Here is a 13,770-nt window from a genome sequence, read left to right as displayed (position 1 = left end):
GTTGTCGGATTCCCAAAAGTGAGCTTTTCAATTAAATAATGGAACTCAACAGTGAAGACATTCATAAAGCTGCTGTGCCTTTTATTTGTGAGAACAGTAAGAGGTGTTCCAACAGCAGGTTAAAGTCCAACAGGTTTGTTTGGAATCTCCAGCTATCGGAGAGCAGCTCCTTCATCATTTTTTTGGTGATGCACTCGCTCGGGAATGGCGTGCATACTGCTCAAACGTATATCTCACGAATTGCATGGACCAATATTCACCAAACATTGGGTGGTATAAAAGGTGGACTTAATGGACCCGCTGAAAATTATGAATGTGCGATTTGGGACAGGTCAACAGATCAAATAGGAAGAAGCTGTTTTCACTGACGTAGTGCAGCAGCAGCAAATGGGGATTTAACACAAATAAAGAAAAACAGAATCGGCTTCACGTTCAAGAAACCGATGACTTCTCATAGTGTTCTCCAGACCATGTCTGCATGCAAAGTTATGGTGAGAATTTTCTAAACTGCTGCACTGAAGGAGAAATGACAGCCAAAGAGGACAGGGGGCATCTGGACTTGAACCAGAGACCTCTTGATCTGCAGTCAAATGCTCTACCACTGAGCTATACCACCAAAAGCTGTTTCAGAGCAATGATACGATGAATCCTCATTCCACTTATCGAGCTTTGTATTCTGTCTGCTTTCATCCAAAGTGTGTGTTCGATATATTGGTGACGACCTTCAATTTATTCCCGTAGATGCACATTTTTCACAATGTCTCTTGACTTTACATTCGATACGCACTGGAAATATTCAGCAAATCAGGATGAAAGATCAAAAGGGAAACTGTGGAAGAATGGACGGCAGAAGAGATTAAGTAACAAATGGGATGATGGTGAAAAACAGAATAAGATATCAATGGAACAACTAAAGGGATAGAATGTGGAAATGTCATTCTGTTTGAACCAGGTCGTACTGCTCTGGGAATATTTTGCTTTTCTGTTTGTTCATGCAGATCACTGCTGCCGCACACTGAAAGATCTCAAATCCTTCCCCTTTGATAAAGAGAATACACACTTCGGTGAGCAAAGGAACACAATTCACACATGAAGAAACATATTCATTTCGTCCTGGAAAACGTTCAGAGGGAGTTCTGGATTTCTCTCGCCTAGATTTTTCCATTGGATTGTTATTGTCTGGATCCCCTTGGACGAGAGCCCGCAGCTATCAGTCCACGATGAAGTGTCATCATTCTATGTACATCAGTCCTCATCTACATTTGGAATCAGTTTTCACAAATAAACTAGGATATTAACAAAGCATAGTGGAGAAGAACTCGGGTTGAGCATTGGCACTGCCGGAGAAATTGAGTGCGAGAGTTCACCCAGGAAAACAGTGAAGTTTCAAAGTAATTGCGCCCGACGTGAACCCTGATATTGAAACACTCATGCTCTTCCCACTGAGATGGCCGAGCATTCAGCTTCTTATCACAGTATTATAACTGCTTGAAAGCAATGGGAGCGAAAGTTATTTTACGCAATCACATTTTCCGTTTCTAAGCTGGAACGCCTTCCGAGCATTATCACAGAATCATAGATTTTACAGTGCACACGTAGGCCCATCGAGTCTGCACCGCCTCACGGAAAGAGTACTTTATATAAGCCCACAGCTACTCCCATGCCAATAACCCCAGCTAACATTTTTGGACATTATCATGGAAACCCACGCAGACACAGGGAGAACGTGCATTGCAAACTCCACACGGACAGTGAACCAAGTCGGCAATCCAACCTGCCAAGCATCAGTCCGAACCAATGTACTACATTTCTGCCATTGTGATCCACTTTCCGCAGGATCTTTTCCTGGAGGAAAAATTTTCCCGCTTTGTGCAATCATTTCGAACTTACATTCGGTTACATATATTAATCAAATTGAATTGCAAACGTGACGGACAAGCAATTGGAAAGAAGTCGCTCGGTAACACAAGTTGCGTGGTGGTGTTGTCGGATTCCCAAAAGTGAGCTTTTCAATTAAATAATGGAACTCAACAGTGAAGACATTCATAAAGTTGCTGTGCCTTTTATTTGTGAGAACAGTAAGAGGTGTTCCAACAGCAGGTTAAAGTCCAACTGGTTTGTTTGGAATCTCCAGCTATCGGAGAGCAGCTCCTTCATCATTGTTTTGGTGATGCACTCGCTCGGGGATGGCGTGCATACTGCTCAAACGTATATCCCACGAATTGCATGGAGCAATATTCACCAAAAATTGGGTGGTATAAAAGGTGGAATTAATGGACCTGCTGAAAATTATGAATGTGCGGTTTGGGACAGGTCAACAGATCAAATAGGAAGAAGCTGTTTTCACTGACGTAGTGCAGCAGCAGCAAATGGGGATTTAACAAAATAAAGAAAAACAGAATCGGCTTCACGTTCAAGCAGCCGATGACTTCGCATCGTGTTCTCCAGACCATGTCTGCATGCAAAGTTGTGGTGAGAATTTTCTAAACTGCTGCACTGAAGGAGAAATGACAGCCAAAGAGGACAGGGGGCATCTGGACTTGAACCAGAGACCTCTTGATCTGCAGTCAAATGCTGTACCACTGAGCTACACCCCCACAAGCTGTTTCAGAGCAATGATACGATGAATCCTCATTCCACTTATCGAGCTTTGTATTCTGTCTGCTTTCGTCCAAAGTGTGTGTTCGATATATTGGTGACGACCTTCAATTTATTCCCGTAGATGCACATTTTTCACAATGTCTCTTGACTTTACATTCGATACGCACTGGAAATATTCAGCAGATCAGGATGAAAGATCAAAAGGGAAACTGTGGAAGAATGGACGGCAGAAGAGATTAAGTAACAAATGGGATGATGGTGAAAAACAGAATAAGATATCAATGGAACAACTAAAGGGATAGAATGTGGAAATGTCATTCTGTTTGAACCAGGTCGTACTGCTCTGGGAATATTTTGCTTTTCTGTTTGTTCATGCAGATCACTGCTGCCGCACACTGAAAGATCTCAAATCCTTCCCCTTTGATAAAGAGAATACACACTTCGGTGAGCAAAGGAACACAATTCACACATGAAGAAACATATTCATTTCGTCCTGGAAAACGTTCAGAGGGAGTTCTGGATTTCTCTCGCCTAGATTTTTCCATTGGATTGTTATTGTCTGGATCCCCTTGGACGAGAGCCCGCAGCTATCAGTCCACGCTGAAGTGTCATCATTCTATGTACATCAGTCCTCATCTACATTTGGAATCAGTTTTCACAAATAAAGTAGGATATTAACAAAGCATAGTGGAGAAGAACTCGGGTTGAGCATTGGCACTGCCGGAGAAATTGAGTGCGAGAGTTCACCCAGGAAAACAGTGAAGTTTCAAAGTAATTGCGCCCGACGTGAACCCTGATATTGAAACACTCATGCTCTTCCGACTGAGATGGCCGAGCATTCAGCTTCTTATCACAGTATTATAACTGCTTGAAAGCAATGGGAGCGAAAGTTATTTTACGCAATCACATTTTCCGTTTCTAAGCTGGAACGCCTTCCGAGCATTATCACAGAATCATAGATTTTACAGTGCACACGTAGGCCCATCGAGTCTGCACCGCCTCACGGAAAGAGTACTTTATATAAGCCCACAGCTACTCCCATGCCAATAACCCCAGCTAACATTTTTGGACATTATCATGGAAACCCACGCAGACACAGGGAGAACGTGCATTGCAAACTCCACACGGACAGTGAACCAAGTCGGCAATCCAACCTGCCAAGCATCAGTCCTAACCAATGTACTACATTTCTGCCATTGTGATCCACTTTCCGCAGGATCTTTTCCTGGAGGAAAAATTTTCCCGCTTTGTGCAATCATTTCGAACTTACATTCGGTTACATATATTAATCAAATTGAATTGCAAACGTGACGGACAAGCAATTGGAAAGAAGTCGCTTGGTAACACAAGTTGCGTGGTGGTGTTGTCGGATTCCCAAAAGTGAGCTTTTCAATTAAATAATGGAACTCAACAGTGAAGACATTCATAAAGTTGCTGTGCCTTTTATTTGTGAGAACAGTAAGAGGTGTTCCAACAGCAGGTTAAAGTCCAACAGGTTTGTTTGGAATCTCCAGCTATCGGAGAGCAGCTCCTTCATCATTTTTTTGGTGATGCACTCGCTCGGGGATGGCGTGCATACTGCTCAAACGTATATCTCACGAATTGCATGGACCAATATTCACCAAACATTGGGTGGTATAAAAGGTGGACTTAATGGACCCGCTGAAAATTATGAATGTGCGATTTGGGACAGGTCAACAGATCAAATAGGAAGAAGCTGTTTTCACTGACGTAGTGCAGCAGCAGCAAATGCGGATTTAACACAAATAAAGAAAAACAGAATCGGCTTCACGTTCAAGCAGCCGATGACTTCTCATAGTGTTCTCCAGACCATGTCTGCATGCAAAGGTATAGTGAGAATTTTCTAAACTGCTGCACTGAAGGAGAAATGACAGCCAAAGAGGACAGGGGGCATCTGGACTTGAACCAGAGACCTCTTGATCTGCAGTCAAATGCTCTACCACTGAGCTATACCCCCACAAGCTGTTTCAGAGCAATGATACGATGAATCCTCATTCCACTTATCGAGCTTTGTATTCTGTCCGCTTTCATCCAAAGTGTGTGTTCGATATATTGGTGACGACCTTCAATTTATTCCCGTAGATGCACATTTTTCACAATGTCTCTTGACTTTACATTCGATACGCACTGGAAATATTCAGCAGATCAGGATGAAAGATCAAAAGGGAAACTGTGGAAGAATGGACGGCAGAAGAGATTAAGTAACAAATGGGATGATGGTGAAAAACAGAATAAGATATCAATGGAACAACTAAAGGGATAGAATGTGGAAATGTCATTCTGTTTGAACCAGGTCGTACTGCTCTGGGAATATTTTGCTTTTCTGTTTGTTCATGCAGATCACTGCTGCCGCACACTGAAAGATCTCAAATCCTTCCCCTTTGATAAAGAGAATACACACTTCGGTGAGCAAAGGAACACAATTCACACATGAAGAAACATATTCATTTCGTCCTGGAAAACGTTCAGAGGGAGTTCTGGATTTCTCTCGCCTAGATTTTTCCATTGGATTGTTATTGTCTGGATCCCCTTGGACGAGAGCCCGCAGCTATCAGTCCACGATGAAGTGTCATCATTCTATGTACATCAGTCCTCATCTACATTTGGAATCAGTTTTCACAAATAAACTAGGATATTAACAAAGCATAGTGGAGAAGAACTCGGGTTGAGCATTGGCACTGCCGGAGAAATTGAGTGCGAGAGTTCACCCAGGAAAACAGTGAAGTTTCAAAGTAATTGCGCCCGACCTGAACCCTGATATTGAAACACTCATGCTCTTCCCACTGAGATGGCCGAGCATTCAGCTTCTTATCACAGTATTATAACTGCTTGAAAGCAATGGGAGCGAAAGTTATTTTACGCAATCACATTTTCCGTTTCTAAGCTGGAACGCCTTCCGAGCATTATCACAGAATCATAGATTTTACAGTGCACACGTAGGCCCATCGAGTCTGCACCGCCTCACGGAAAGAGTACTTTATATAAGCCCACAGCTACTCCCATGCCAATAACCCCAGCTAACATTTTTGGACATTATCATGGAAACCCACGCAGACACAGGGAGAACGTGCATTGCAAACTCCACACGGACAGTGAACCAAGTCGGCAATCCAACCTGCCAAGCATCAGTCCGAACCAATGTACTACATTTCTGCCATTGTGATCCACTATCCGCAGGATCTTTTCCTGGAGGAAAAATTTTCCCGCTTTGTGCAATCATTTTGAACTTACATTCGGTTACATATATTAATCAAATTGAATTGCAAACGCGACGGACAAGCAATTGGAAAGAAGTCGCTCGGTAACACAAGTTGCGTGGTGGTGTTGTCGGATTCCCAAAAGTGAGCTTTTCAATTAAATAATGGAACTCAACAGTGAAGACATTCATAAAGTTGCTGTGCTTTTATTTGTGAGAACAGTAAGAGGTGTTCCAACAGCAGGTTAAAGTCCAACAGGTTTGTTTGGAATCTCCAGCTATCGGAGAGCAGCTCCTTCATCATTTTTTTGGTGATGCACTCGCTCGGGGATGGCGTGCATACTGCTCAAACGTATATCTCACGAATTGCATGGACCAATATTCACCAAACATTGGGTGGTATAAAAGGTGGACTTAATGGACCCGCTGAAAATTATGAATGTGCGATTTGGGACAGGTCAACAGATCAAATAGGAAGAAGCTGTTTTCACTGACGTAGTGCAGCAGCAGCAAATGGGGATTTAACACAAATAAAGAAAAACAGAATCGGCTTCACGTTCAAGCAGCCGATGACCTCTCATAGTGTTCTCCAGACCATGTCTGCATGCAAAGTTATAGTGAGAATTTTCTAAACTGCTGCACTGAAGGAGAAATGACAGCCAAAGAGGACAGGGGGCATCTGGACTTGAACCAGAGACCTCTTGATCTGCAGTCAAATGCTCTACCACTGAGCTATACCCCCAAAAGCTGTTTCAGAGCAATGATACGATGAATCCTCATTCCACTTATCGAGCTTTGTATTCTGTCTGCTTTCGTCCAAAGTGTGTGTTCGATATATTGGTGACGACCTTCAATTTATTCCCGTAGATGCGCATTTTTCACAATGTCTCTTGACTTTACATTCGATACGCACTGGAAATATTCAGCAGATCAGGATGAAAGATCAAAAGGGAAACTGTGGAAGAATGGACGGCAGAAGAGATTAAGTAACAAATGGGATGATGGTGAAAAACAGAATAAGATATCAATGGAACAACTAAAGGGATAGAATGTGGAAATGTCATTCTGTTTGAACCAGGTCGTACTGCTCTGGGAATATTTTGCTTTTCTGTTTGTTCATGCAGATCACTGCTGCCGCACACTGAAAGATCTCAAACCCTTCCCCTTTGATAAAGAGAATACACACTTCGGTGAGCAAAGGAACACAATTCACACATGAAGAAACATATTCATTTCGTCCTGGAAAACGTTCAGAGGGCGTTCTGGATTTCTCTCGCCTAGATTTTTCCATTGGATTGTTATTGTCTGGATCCCCTTGGACGAGAGCCCGCAGCTATCAGTCCACGATGAAGTGTCATCATTCTATGTACATCAGTCCTCATCTACATTTGGAATCAGTTTTCACAAATAAACTAGGATATTAACAAAGCATAGTGGAGAAGAACTCGGGTTGAGCATTGGCACTGCCGGAGAAATTGAGTGCGAGAGTTCACCCAGGAAAACAGTGAAGTTTCAAAGTAATTGCGCCCGACGTGAACCCTGATATTGAAACACTCATGCTCTTCCGACTGAGATGGCCGAGCATTCAGCTTCTTATCACAGTATTATAACTGCTTGAAAGCAATGGGAGCGAAAGTTATTTTACGCAATCACATTTTCCGTTTCTAAGCTGGAACGCCTTCCGAGAATTATCACAGAATCATAGATTTTACAGTGCACATGTAGGCCCATCGAGTCTGCACCGCCTCACGGAAAGAGTACTTTATATAAGCCCACAGCTACTCCCATGCTAATAACCCCAGCTAACATTTTTGGACATTATCATGGAAACCCACGCAGACACAGGGAGAACGTGCATTGCAAACTCCACACGGACAGTGAACCAAGTCGGCAATCCAACCTGCCAAGCATCAGTCCTAACCAATGTACTCCATTTCTGCCATTGTGATCCACTTTCCGCAGGATCTTTTCCTGGAGGAAAAATTTTCCCGCTTTGTGCAATCATTTCGAACTTACATTCGGTTACATATATTAATCAAATTGAATTGCAAACGTGACGGACAAGCAATTGGAAAGAAGTCGCTCGGTAACACAAGTTGCGTGGTGGTGTTGTCGGATTCCCAAAAGTGAGCTTTTCAATTAAATAATGGAACTCAACAGTGAAGACATTCATAAAGTTGCTGTGCCTTTTATTTGTGAGAACAGTAAGAGGTGTTCCAACAGCAGGTTAAAGTCCAACAGGTTTGTTTGGAATCTCCAGCTATCGGAGAGCAGCTCCTTCATCATTTTTTTGGTGATGCACTCGCTCGGGGATGGCGTGCATACTGCTCAAACGTATATCTCACGAATTGCATGGACCAATATTCACCAAACATTGGGTGGTATAAAAGGTGGACTTAATGGACCTGCTGAAAATTATGAATGTGCGGTTTGGGACAGGTCAACAGATCAAATAGGAAGAAGCTGTTTTCACTGACGTAGTGCAGCAGCAGCAAATGGGGATTTAACACAAATAAAGAAAAACAGAATCGGCTTCACGCTCAAGCAGCCGATGACTTCTCATAGTGTTCTCCAGACCATGTCTGCATGCAAAGTTACGGTGAGAATTTTTAAAACTGCTCCACTGAAGGAGAAATGACAGCCAAAGAGGACAGGGGGCATCTGGACTCGAACCAGAGACCTCTTGATCTGCAGTCAAATGCTCTACCACTGAGCTATACCCCCACAAGCTGTTTCACAGCAATGATACGATGAATCCTCATTCCACTTATCGAGCTTTGTATTCTGTCTGCTTTAGTCCAAAGTGTGTGTTCGATATATTGGTGACGACCTTCAATTTATTCCGTAGATGCACATTTTTCACAATGTCTCTTGACTTTACATTCGATACGCACTGGAAATATTCAGCAGATCAGGATGAAAGATCAAAAGGGAAACTGTGGAAGAATGGACGGCAGAAGAGATTAAGTAACAAATGGGATGATGGTGAAAAACGGAATAAGATATCAATGGAACAACTAAAGGGAGAGAATGTGGAAATGTCATTCTGTTTGAACCAGGTCGTACTGCTCTGGGAATATTTTGCTTTTCTGTTTGTTCATGCAGATCACTGCTGCCGCACACTGAAAGATCTCAAATCCTTCCCCTTTGATAAAGAGAATACACACTTCGGTGAGCAAAGGAACACAATTCACACATGAAGAAACATATTCATTTCGTCCTGGAAAACGTTCAGAGGGAGTTCTGGATTTCTCTCGCCTAGATTTTTCCATTGGATTGTTATTGTCTGGATCCCCTTGGACGCGAGCCCGCAGCTATCAGTCCACGATGAAGTGTCATCATTCTATGTACATCAGTCCTCATCTACATTTGGAATCAGTTTTCACAAATAAACTAGGATATTAACAAAGCATAGTGGAGAAGAACTCGGGTTGAGCATTGGCACTGCCGGAGAAATTGAGTGCGAGAGTTCACCCAGGAAAACAGTGAAGTTTCAAAGTAATTGCGCCCGACCTGAACCCTGATATTGAAACACTCATGCTCTTCCCACTGAGATGGCCGAGCATTCAGCTTCTTATCACAGTATTATAACTGCTTGAAAGCAATGGGAGCGAAAGTTATTTTACGCAATCACATTTTCCGTTTCTAAGCTGGAACGCCTTCCGAGCATTATCACAGAATCATAGATTTTATAGTGCACACGTAGGCCCATCGAGTCTGCACCGCCTCACGGAAAGAGTACTTTATAGAAGCCCACAGCTACTCCCATGCCAATAACCCCAGCTAACATTTTTGGACATTATCATGGAAACCCACGCAGATACAGGGAGAACGTGCATTGCAAACTCCACACGGACAGTGAACCAAGTCGGCAATCCAACCTGCGAAGCATCAGTCCTAACCAATGTACTACATTTCTGCCATTGTGATCCACTTTCCGCAGGATCTTTTCCTGGAGGAAAAATTTTCCCGCTTTGTGCAATCATTTCGAACTTACATTCGGTTACATATATTAATCAAATTGAATTGCAAACGTGACGGACAAGCAATTGGAAAGAAGTCGCTCGGTAACACAAGTTGCGTGGTGGTGTTGTCGGATTCCCAAAAGTGAGCTTTTAAATTAAATAATGGAACTCAACAGTGAAGACATTCATAAAGTTGCTGTGCCTTTTATTTGTGAGAACAGTAAGAGGTGTTCCAACAGCAGGTTAAAGTCCAACAGGTTTGTTTGGAATCTCCAGCTATCGGAGAGCAGCTCCTTCATCATTTTTTTGGTGATGCACTCGCTCGGGGATGGCTTGCATACTGCTCAAACGTATCTCTCACGAATTGCATGGACCAATATTCACCAAACATTGGGTGGTATAAAAGGTGGACTTAATGGACCTGCTGAAAATTATGAATGTGCGGTTTGGGACAGGTCAACAGATCAAATAGGAAGAAGCTGTTTTCACTGACGTAGTGCAGCAGCAGCAAATGGGGATTTAACAAAATAAAGAAAAACAGAATCGGCTTCACGTTCAAGCAGCCGATGACTTCTCATAGTGTTCTCCAGACCATGTCTGCATGCAAAGTTACGGTGAGAATTTTCTAAACTGCTGCACTGAAGGAGAAATGACAGCCGAAGAGGACAGGGGGCATCTGGACCTGAACCAGAGACCTCTTGATCTGCAGTCAAATGCTCTACCACTGAGCTATACCCCCACAAGCTGTTTCAGAGCAATGACACGATGAATCCTCATTCCACTTATCGAGCTTTGTATTCTGTCTGCTTTCGTCCAAAGTGCGTGTTCGATATATTGGTGACGACCTTCAATTTATTCCCGTAGATGCGCATTTTTCACAATGTCTCTTGACTTTACATTCGATACGCACTGGAAATATTCAGCAGATCAGGATGAAAGATCAAAAGGGAAACTGTGGAAGAATGGACGGCAGAAGAGATTAAGTAACAAATGGGATGATGGTGAAAAACAGAATAAGATATCAATGGAACAACTAAAGGGATAGAATGTGGAAATGTCATTCTGTTTGAACCAGGTCGTACTGCTCTGGGAATATTTTGCTTTTCTGCTTGTTCATGCAGATCACTGCTGCCGCACACTGAAAGATCTCAAATCCTTGCCCTTTGATCAAGAGAATACACACTTCGGTGAGCAAAGGAACACAATTCACACATGAAGAAACATATTCATTTCGTCCTGGAAAACATTGAGAGGGAGTTCTGGATTTCTCTCGCCTAGATTTTTCCATTGGATTGTTATTGTCTGGATCCCCTTGGACGAGAGCCCGCAGCTATCAGTCCACGATGAAGTGTCATCATTCTATGTACATCAGTCCTCATCTACATTTGGAATCAGTTTTCACAAATAAACTAGGATATTAACAAAGCATAGTGGAGAAGAACTCGGGTTGAGCATTGGCACTGCCGGAGAAATTGAGTGCGAGAGTTCACCCAGGAAAACAGTGAAGTTTCAAAGTAATTGCGCCCGACGTGAACCCTGATATTGAAACACTCATGCTCTTCCGACTGAGATGGCCGAGCATTCAGTTTCTTATCACAGTATTATAACTGCTTGAAAGCAATGGGAGCGAAAGTTATTTTACGCAATCACATTTTCCGTTTCTAAGCTGGAACGCCTTCCGAGCATTATCACAGAATCATAGATTTTACAGTGCACACGTAGGCCCATCGAGTCTGCACCGCCTCACGGAAAGAGTACTTTATATAAGCCCACAGCTACTCCCATGCCAATAACCCCAGCTAACATTTTTGGACATTATCATGGAAACCCACGCAGACACAGGGAGAACGTGCATTGCAAACTCCACACAGACAGTGAACCAAGTCGGCAATCCAACCTGCCAAGCATCAGTCCTAACCAATGTACTACATTTCTGCCATTGTGATCCACTTTCCGCAGGATCTTTTCCTGGAGGAAAAATTTTCCCGCTTTGTGCAATCATTTCGAACTTACATTCGGTTACATATATTAATCAAATTGAATTGCAAACGTGACGGACAAGCAATTGGAAAGAAGTCGCTCGGTAACACAAGTTGCGGTAACACAAGATACTGACATGGGTAGAGGATTGGCTGACTGCCAGAAGGCAGAGAGTGTTGATAAATGGATCTTTTTCAGGATGGCAGCCGTTGCAGAGTGTCGTGCCTCAGGAGTCGGTGTTGGGACCACAAGTTTTCACAATACATGTTAACGATCTGAAAGAAGGAACTGAGGGCAGGACTAAGTTTGCAGATGATACAAAGATATGCAGAGGGTCAGGTAGTATTGAGGAACGAGAGGGCTGCAGAAGGAATTGGACAGGATAGGAAAGTGGGCAAATAAGTGGCAGGTAGAAGACAATGTGGAAAACTGAGCTTACGCATTTTGGAAGAAGGAATAGAGGCACAAACTATTTTCTAAATGGGAAAATGCTTCAAGGGACTTTGGAGTCCTTGTTCAGTATTCTCTTAAGTTTAACGTGCAGGTTCAGTCGGCAGTTAGGAAGGCAAATGCAATGTTAACATTCATGTCGAGAGGGCTAGACTGCTGCTTCCCTGGTGGTCCAATGGTTAGGATTCGGTGCTTTCACCACCATTCGCTGGTTTCGAAACCTGGGAATGAAATTTAGGATGGCACAATGGTTAGCACTGTTGCCTCACAGTGCCAGGGTCCCAGGTTCGATTCCCGGTTGGATCCCTGTCAGTGCGGAGTCTGCACGTTCACCTCGTGTCTGTGTGGGTTTCCTTTGGGTGCTCTGGTTTCCTCCCACAAGTACCGAAAGATGCACTTGTTAGGTGAATTGGGCATTCAGAATTCTCCCTCTGTGTATCTGAATAGGTGCCTTGGTGTGGCGACTAGGGACATTTTGCTGTAACCTTATAGCAGTGCCAATGTAGGCCGACTTGTGACAATGATGAAGATTATTATTACTGCAAGAGCAGGGATGTACATCTGAGGCTGTATAAGACTCTGCTTCGACCACATATGGAGTATTGTGAATTGTTTTGGACCCTGCATACGCTGGCCTTGGAAAGGGTCCATAGGAGGTTCACAAGAATGATCCCTGGAATGAAAAGCTTGTTGTACGAGGAGCGGTTGAGGATTTGGGGGTCTGTACTCGTTGGAGTTTAGAAGGATGAGGGGGATGTTACTGAAACTCATTATGCGAGGCCTGCATAGAGTGGACGTGGAGAGGATATTTCCATTCGAAGGAAACACTAGAACCAGAGGAAAAACATCAGACTGAAGGGATGATCCTTTGAAACAGAGATGAGGAGGACTTTCTTCAGCCAGCGTGTGGTGGATCTGTAGAATACTTTGCCGCAGAATGCTGTGGAGGTCAAATCATTGAGCGTCTTTAAGACAGAGATAGATAACTTCTTGATTAATAAGAGGATCAGGGGTTCTGGGGAGAAGGCAGTAGAATGGGGATGAGAAAAATATCAGCCTTGATTGAGTGTCGGAGTAGACCCGATGGGTCGAGTGGCCTAAGTCTGCTCATATGTCATATGGTCTGTTGGTCTTATGGATGGGAATGCTGTTGTGGCAAGGCTCGGACGGACATCCCTATGCAGGAACTCTTATCCATCCTCACCTATTCGACTGTGGCAATACTGTTCCATGCAAATTGTTCTTTAACATATAGCGCATCTCCTGAGTCTGCCTCATTGCAGCCTCCGCTGCTGTTTACCCAGCCCATTATTTTGGACGACTTTATCCGCGTCCGCAAGAATCGGAAAAAATGATCCTTGTTCTGGTACGTGACCCAAAGTCTGGCTGGTTAGGGAGTCCTGAATTTCCCTTCATTCCTGTACAAGGCCGCCTTCGCATTATTGAATTCGGCCCCAATATCCTGGTATATCCTGATCTTGCATCCCTCCCAGTTTTAAGCCTTCATTTCTCTGCCCCAGTGCAGGATGTTCTCCTCATCTTGGTACCGGAGCAGTT

General features: G+C 43.5%; 6 non-coding genes across 6 annotated transcripts; all 6 read right to left on the bottom strand.

Moving 5' to 3' along the window:
• Nucleotides 1–544: 544 nt before the first annotated feature.
• Nucleotides 545–616, bottom strand: trnac-gca (transfer RNA cysteine (anticodon GCA)). Its single transcript has one exon. It is a non-coding gene; the product is annotated as a tRNA-Cys (tRNA).
• A 1,909-nt stretch (nucleotides 617–2,525) lies between these two features.
• On the bottom strand, nucleotides 2,526–2,597 carry trnac-gca (transfer RNA cysteine (anticodon GCA)). The gene has a single exon. It is a non-coding gene; the product is annotated as a tRNA-Cys (tRNA).
• Nucleotides 2,598–4,507: 1,910 nt separating this feature from the next.
• Nucleotides 4,508–4,579, bottom strand: trnac-gca (transfer RNA cysteine (anticodon GCA)). The gene has a single exon. It is a non-coding gene; the product is annotated as a tRNA-Cys (tRNA).
• A 1,909-nt stretch (nucleotides 4,580–6,488) lies between these two features.
• Nucleotides 6,489–6,560, bottom strand: trnac-gca (transfer RNA cysteine (anticodon GCA)). Its single transcript has one exon. It is a non-coding gene; the product is annotated as a tRNA-Cys (tRNA).
• Nucleotides 6,561–8,470: 1,910 nt separating this feature from the next.
• trnac-gca (transfer RNA cysteine (anticodon GCA)) lies at nucleotides 8,471–8,542 on the bottom strand. Its single transcript has one exon. It is a non-coding gene; the product is annotated as a tRNA-Cys (tRNA).
• Nucleotides 8,543–10,450: 1,908 nt separating this feature from the next.
• On the bottom strand, nucleotides 10,451–10,522 carry trnac-gca (transfer RNA cysteine (anticodon GCA)). Its single transcript has one exon. It is a non-coding gene; the product is annotated as a tRNA-Cys (tRNA).
• Between the last annotated feature and the right edge of the window lie 3,248 nt (nucleotides 10,523–13,770).

Source organism: Scyliorhinus torazame, chromosome 5, assembly GCF_047496885.1.
Source record: "Scyliorhinus torazame isolate Kashiwa2021f chromosome 5, sScyTor2.1, whole genome shotgun sequence".
Taxonomy (NCBI): Eukaryota; Metazoa; Chordata; class Chondrichthyes; order Carcharhiniformes; family Scyliorhinidae; genus Scyliorhinus; species Scyliorhinus torazame.
This window is presented reverse-complemented; position numbering and strand designations above follow the sequence as displayed.